This window comes from Malania oleifera, chromosome 13 (assembly GCF_029873635.1).
Source record: "Malania oleifera isolate guangnan ecotype guangnan chromosome 13, ASM2987363v1, whole genome shotgun sequence".
Lineage (NCBI taxonomy): Eukaryota > Viridiplantae > Streptophyta > Magnoliopsida > Santalales > Ximeniaceae > Malania > Malania oleifera.
This window is the reverse complement of record NC_080429.1, coordinates 12,006,911-12,015,056: the sequence shown is the minus strand read 5'-3', so window position 1 is coordinate 12,015,056 and position 8,146 is coordinate 12,006,911.

Sequence of the window (8,146 nt, the reverse complement as noted above, 5' to 3'; positions counted from 1 at the left end):
AGCACAGAGACCAAACAAGAGTTAAATGCAAATTTTAAGTGATTTCGATAGAATGAACCCTTGGCAGTATAAATGTCTCGGTTGACCGAACAGGTTAGAAGTCAACAATTTGACCAAGTCTCAGCTGACTGAACATGTTTTGTGCATATTGTCCACAATCGATCGAAATTGAGATGTAACTTTCCTCACCTTCCTCAATCGACCGAATTGTTAATTCAAATTGACCTCGGTCAACCAAAGTTCAAAACTCGGCAAACCGAACCACTCACCGAGTGACCGAAACCACGTAACTTTGGAAAATCGCCTGGTTCATCCGACCAAGTATATCCACGATCGATCGAACTGAAAAATTGTCTGTAAGCAATTGTGAGTGTTCGGGCGATTGACCCTAGGCGTTAAGCGACCAAAACTCTCAGGTTGAAAATTTTTTTACTGCAATTAACTAAGGTTAAATTTAATTAAACTCATTAATCTTTTTTGAAAAAGACCCCCATGTCCCCAACGGTTATTTTTCCATGAATATCTATATATATTCTTCCATTTGTTTTAATTAAAAAGATTAACAAAAATCATCAAGAAAAATTTTCTGAAATTTTTTTATACTCATACTCCTCATATCGCTTAAATTCTTTCAATCTTTCAAAGCATACTATTCATTCTCCTTATACTTTGATTTGGAAAACTATTTTTTTAGGAGAATCATTTGTTATACTCTTTGGTTGCAAACTAATTGCAACTTGAGAAGGAGTTTGATTTCTTATTGATTGTGCACATTTTCATACATCTTTCTTGAAGCTTATTACTCTCTCTCATACTTGCATTGATAGATATTGATTTTTGAGAGTAAGTTAAAAGTTTTCCCATAAAAATTTTCATTTATAAATATTGTTTGGGAAAACTCTATATTTGCTTGTGAACTTGCATCCTTATTGCAAATTTCAAAAGCTTACTTTGTGCTTTTGACAAAAATACTTTTAACAAGTATTAACCCTAATATCTACCGTGCTTGACATTCAAAATATATTGTTGAGATATTTGTTTAGGGTTGTAGAATTTCTTTGATTATTCATATTGCAAATATGCTATATTCAATCGAAGAACTCACTCTCTCACACATACATATATACACATAGTATTGAGAGCTTATATATAACTTGACCAATTTAACTTTGAGCATAAATACTTATCATCTGTGAGTGCATTGGTTGTGTTGTGTGCATTGGTACATATTTATTAATTGGAGAAGCACATAAATTGTATGTATTAATTATTGTATTCCAGGCATGGCCTAAAGAGGCACTCCACCTGCAAGTGAGATTTAGTAGAATCCTCGGACTTGCGAGTTAGAGGTGGGACGTACGCAGTATTGGTCGAATCCCGATAACATATCGTGTGTCACTTTCTCTTTCCCTTATCTCTTTACTTTTGGTATATGTATGCTTGCACTTAAATTATTATGAATGTTTTATTTGGTTTGAATCTCTGCATACATATCTACTTGGAAAATACCGAGTTTGCTATAACTGTTATAACTTTTGCTCAGTATTAAATTGTTGGGTGATTGGTATTTGCGTAGACAGACCTTAGATTGTGAAATACTGATTGTGATTGAGATTTAACAGAGGAAGAATTTTAAATTTTCAATTCACCCCCCTCTTGGGATTACACCAATTCCAACACAGAAACTCAAACCTTAAATTTAAATTTATTTGAGTTTAACAAAACATAATATGAATTGTATTAAAATTATTTTCAAATTCACAAAATTCAAATCCAAACCTAAAATTTAGGCTCTTAAATATTATCTTACCCTATGTTTGGGAATGTTTTAGATTTGAATTTATATTAAATTTGTATAAAATGTAATATAAAATTATATTAAAATTTATCAAAATCTAAGTCTGAAATATATGCTCCCAAACGCAACATTAATATTTTTTTTTAAGTATAGAAATATTAAGAAAGTAAAAAAATGTTTTTTCTTAGAATAATTTTTCAATGATATACAAATTGCATATCTTTATTTTGGCATGAAAAATATTAAAAATAAAAAATTAAATTACATTTTTAATTATGAAACAATAAGCCCATTCTTCCATTATTGTTTGCTTTAATCGACAGGCTATTTTATTGTCGAAATGTTTATATAAAACCAAAGTCAAGGGGATGGGAGAACTCAAAAACTACCGGCAATGCTAATCAGTGGGTAGGGTTGAGGGGCGTGACGATGGGAAGCACGTTGGGAACGACGTCACTTTCATGGTATCTTTCTCCAGTTTACGGGTGCTTCGAGACGGCGTCGTATTGAACTGGTATTGCCAGGGGGACGGTACCCGGGGCCGGGGTGGTGCTCGTTATCCTTTTCACAATAAAAAATAGGACTCACATGGAGGGGCCCATAAGCATGTGAAATGGGTTGATCCCAACTGGTGATTTAAGATTTGTGATTCAACCGGGTTATACAATATGGGTCTGTACTGGGTCTCTATTTAATTTAATTTTTTTTAATTTACTCATTAAATTAGATTTATTTATATATTGCGTTTTTGATTGATGTGTTTCATAAATTCAAAGGATTAAAATCTTGTTTAGGTTAAGAATTTTACTTGAGAAAAAGAAATGATAGGAAAATAAGGAAGAAACTCATTTCTCATTATATTTTTCTTCCATATTAGATTCTACTAAAAATGAAAGTTTCTTCTATATTAGATTTTAGGTCTTATGTGCTTATGAATAGATCCTAATGCAGTGGTTTTATACACCGTCTCTACACAATTCTACTCGCATCACTCTAATCATGTTATCCTATCATTTGGGTATAGAGAATTTGACAACTTAATAAAGGTATTTTCTATAAAACTTTGAACTCTTTCATTTGTATTAGGATTTACGATTCGTGTGTTAAGTAGGAAAATGTCAGAGAACTTGAATCTCCTTAAAGAGAGTGAAACATCTGTACTTCAGTCTAATTTTGAATCATGTTTATATTTGATTTAAGTTATTTTTATTATATTTGTATTAAGTACCCTAACAATATGTTATGATAGAAAATTTTTTATTAAAGAGACCGAAGAGCATACTTAGTAATTTGTTAAGATGATTACTTTTTTCCCTCTAGAAAATATTATAATGTTCAAAATTTAGGAATTTTATGTTACAAGTTTCAAATTTAAATTTTAAAAAAGGATATATGTGATGGGGAATAAACTCTCTCTCATTATATACACAAATCTAATATGAGCTTTTAAAGGATAAAAAAAATAGAACAATGAAAAAAAAAAAAAAAAAGCAAAAATACCTAACAAATATGAGTTTATATCGATGTACTAAAAATAAGGATCCTAAAGGTCTAAGATTAATCATTAAATTCACATTTTATCGATTGTTTTTCTTGTAAATAGTGTGTTGTAATATTAAAAACGCTTTCAGTGGTGTAAATATTAGGATATAAAAAAAAAATGTTTATAATTAACGGTTTGAGCAGAATTTAAAATTCATTTGTCATATCGGCATATGTTAAAATAATATATTAATATTTGAACTCAAAAATATGATGCCAAAAAAATATAAAAGTTAGGGTGATATTTTATAACTAATAAATTCTAACATTTTTATGCAAAAATGGTTGGTTAAAACTATTTGAGCTGGATAAAAGGGCATCACCATGTGAAAGCGATTAGTCTCAATTTGCGAGGAGATGTTGATGAAGGACAAGCCTAGGAGCCCACTATGTCTCACTTACATTGCTACGGAAAAATTATTAGCACATCTCATTTACTCACATTTGTTGGACATCCTTTATTCAGTACGCCAACAATTATAATTGACCAAATTATATTTGATTGTCGAATATTTCATAATAGGACTTTTATATATATATGTGTGTGTGTGTGTGTGTGTGTGTGTGTTGTTGTGCTGGAGTTAGGAGACGTGTGAGCTGAGCTGGAGTCATGTGAGCTGCAAGATGGAGATGTTATTCGGGCCCATTTAATTTTGGTTAATGTAATTTCTCAAACTTAATTCATTGCAATTTATTGTGATTGATTCCAAACTACCTATAAATAGAGGAGTTGTGGAGAGATGAAAAACACAAAGAAGAGAAGAGAAGAGAGGAAGAAGAAAGTATGAGGAAGAGAGAAGAGAGGCCTGAGAGAATTTTAATTTCTTCTTCGGTTATTTAAGTGAATTGTGGTGTGCTCGGTGGACGTAAGTCGATTTTGACTGAACCATATAAATTTCTGGTGACCCAATTTTTTTGGTTGCCAACAGGGTCCTAACAATTGGTATTAGAACCTAGTTGGAGCAAAAAACCAGATTGGAGATTTTCACCGAAATCAGAGCTCTATCTAGTGGTTCGAAATTAACTTTTGAGGCCACCATCATGTTCACCTTGCCGAGACGGAGCCAATAGTACAAGCCGCAGATCGAAAGGAGTTCAGACGGAGGCACGCACGCCAACACACGCTTTGCCGGAGTAGTACGCTTCGTCACATGCCGTCACGCGCTAGTGAATTACCAGCCACGCGCCTTGCACGCGCGCTACGCGTCTTCCTCACCCGGACGCCTCAACCCGACCCAGCGACTTGCTTCAGACCTGGACCAACCTGAGATCCGGTCCGCACCCGACCAGGATCTGTATCCGGTCTGACCCAACTAATCCACGCCAGCGTCCTGTCAGTGCCACGTCATCACTGAGTCAGTCGCCACGTCATCAACCACATCAGCACCACAGCAGCAGGTGGGCCTTACAATGCCATGGCAGCGCCATGTCAGCAAGTGGGCCCACAGTGCCACATCAACATCATTGGCCAAGTTTGACCTGATCTTTGACCGAGTTTTTCAGAATCATTTTGGGTCCATTTTTCGAACGGCTTAAACCATTTCTAAGGTTTTCACCATTTTAGATCCAACCGTGCTATCCATTTGAGTTAATTCCATCTCTAGATCAGTGAATCAAGATGCCAAACGAAAAAAGCTTAAAGATCGAAATGTTCAACGACAACAATTTCGGTTTCTAGAAGATGTAGATTGAAGATTATTTGTTTGGGAAGGAGTTACACTTACCATTGAAGGGTAAGCCAACATCTATGAACGAGGATGAGTGGGAGTTGCTTGATCATAAAGCTCTCGGAGCTATCAGAATGACTTTGTGAAAGTCTGTAGCATTCAATATCAAGCATATATCATCCACCAAGTCTCTGATGGATGCGCTTACTATTATGTACGAGCAGCCGTCAGCCGCTAACAAGGTACATCTTATGAAAAGATTATTTACTATGACCATGTCTGCAGATGAAAGTTTTAACAAGCATTTGAATAATTTCAACAAGTTGTTGGATTAACTCGCCTCAGTCGGGATTACATTTGATAGTGAGATTCATGCCCTATTGATTCTTAGTGAGTCACCCAAAAGTTGGAATGGTATTGTTACTGCAATTAATAGTTTCGCAAAGAAATCAAAGCTTGTATACAATGAGGTCGTCAGCATGATTTTGACGGAAGAAATCAAAATGCAGTCAAACTATGGCTCCACTTCGAGTTCAGCCTTGAACATGGAAAGTCGAGGCAGAGGAAACAAGCATGAACGATCAAACAACCGCGGTAGATCTAGGCCCAGGCGGTCTAAATCAAGAAATCCTAGAGGTTCTCAGGATATAGGTTCCCAGGGCACAAAAATTTTTAAGTGCTGGAACTGTGGAAAAATTGGTCATTACAAGAACTAGTGCAAAAGTCTGAAGGAAGAATATGAGACAAAGTCAAAGACAGAAGCAAATGTTGCTTCAGAAAATGATGATATGTTGATTTTTTCTTTGGAAAGCAAAAAGGAGTCTTGGTGTGTTAGAATCTGGAGCTTCATTCCATGCCACTTGTAGTAGAGATTGCCTAGAGGAGTATACATCAGGTAATTTCAGTAAAGCATATCTTGGCAATGATCAACCTTGTGACATTGCCGGCAAAGGGACAGTAAAGATCAAAATGAATGGGTCAGTATGGAAACTGAGAAATGTCAAATATATTCCAGACATGAGGAAGAATTTGATCTCAGTCGGTCAACTGGCAGATGAAGGATATAACATAACTTTCATTGGTGATGAATGAAAGATTTCGAAGGGTGCATTGATAATTGCATAAGGTAATAAAAGTGGTACTCTTTATGTAACTCCTAATGCATACATGTCTATTATAATTGCTACAAGAAATAATGATAGCAACATATGACATCAACGACTTGGACACCTAAGTGAAAAGGGACTTAGGGTGATGCACTCATAGGGTAAGTTGAGTGATTTACAGTCGGTGAAAATTGACACATGTGAGGATTGCATATTTGGGAAACAGAAGAGTGTCAGTTTCTAGACAAACATCAGTACCCCAAAGAAGGAGAGACTTAAGCTAGTTCATTCAGATGTATGGGGACCAACGACTATTTCATCCACAGGTGGGAAGCATTACTTCGTAACATTTATTGATGATCATTCATAGAAGGTATGAATTTACTTCTTAAAATATAAATCTAATGTTTTTGATGCTTTTAAAATTTGAAAAGCAATGGTAGAAAATGAAACTAGTTTGAAAATCAAGAAGCTGAGAATAGATAATGATAGTGAGTATGTTGACACTGAGTTCAAGAAATTTTGCTATTAGCGTGGTATCATAATGGAAAGAACTGTGCCAGATTGTAAGAACCCGAACCATGATTAATAGGTTTAATTCTAAAGAGAGTGACATTTTGGTAAAAGAGCAAGATTTGTCAACGAAACCAGATTTCGTCGACGAAGCCTTTGTTCTTCTCATCGACGAAATTCAGGGGCTCGTCAACAAGGAAAAGACGAGGAGTCTCAGAAAAATCGGAGATGCCAAATTCTTCGACGAGGCCACCGATCCATCGACGAAGTCAGTGAAAGATTCGTCAACGAAGGCACCATTTCGTCGACGAATTCCCCTGGGTCAAAGGGCTATAAAAGGAAATTTTCATTACTTCTTCATTAAGAAACTTCAAATATCTCTCTCTCTCTCTCTCTCTCTCTCTCTCTCTCTCTCTCTCTCTCTCTCTCTCTTTCTCTCTCTCTCTCTAAACCTCTCCCTACTCTCTCTCTCTCTATTTCTTTGACGATCGTTGATGGAAAAGAAAACCTGAAGTTACCACGAGGATCGTGGAAGGATTCTCTACAACTTCTACAGATCGGAATCTCGTTTCAAAGATTTTCGAGTTTTGGCATAAAATTGAGGTAAGGCCCGGTTTTCAATTCTGATCCGGTAGTTTTGTAGGTATCAGTGAGTATATTCTGTACTGTGATTTGTAGGTTTTGGAACTTGGTTCGCTGTTTAGGGGCCTTGGAGTTCAGGATTTGCTTTTCGGGGAAAGGTAAGGGAAACTATGTTTATATTGGTTATTTTTGAAATCGAACTCGGTGGAACTGTGGTCCATGGTCCTGTGTGTGTTTTAGCTACTCATTTGGAGAAAACTATGGGCTTTTCATTATTACAGTTTTGGGAAAAAGGGGGCGACGGGCTGCATACTTGGTTTTGTTGAAAACCGTGGGTATATGTTGATTTATACTATAATATTTGGATGATCATGTCTTGACTTGTTTAAACTGTATTTGTTTGAAAAACCATGTTTTAGATTACCAAATGGGTGTGTTTTGTTTGGTTATATGAGCATGCATGTGTGTGTTATTTGTTAAATGGCTAGTAGGAACGGGGTTCCAAATTGTCAAGGTACTGAGAGTATCCGGCTCTATATCCGAGGGCCCGTTTATCGCCTGCCACGTAGGTAAGAGTGTCTGACTCTATATCCGAGAGGGTGAACCTGAACCAGCAGATCAAGGCGAAGGGTGTGGATCCACCAGTTAGCGCCGGTACGATGCCATCGGAGTCGGGGACTAGCCATGTGCCGGTGGCGCCATGCTTCGCAGGTTGGCTGGGCCAACGCCGAATTGTCGCAGACCGACTTCGGGCCAAAGGGTGTGACGACACCGGAATTGCTGATCATGTGTATGTGTATGTGTGCGTGTATGTACTGTGGAAATTAGTACTAAAATGCATTTAACTGCGTGTATGTTATATCATGATAACACTTAAATGCCACACACTGATACAACCTGTGTTCTTCCTTACTGAGAAGTGTCTCACCCCTGCTATA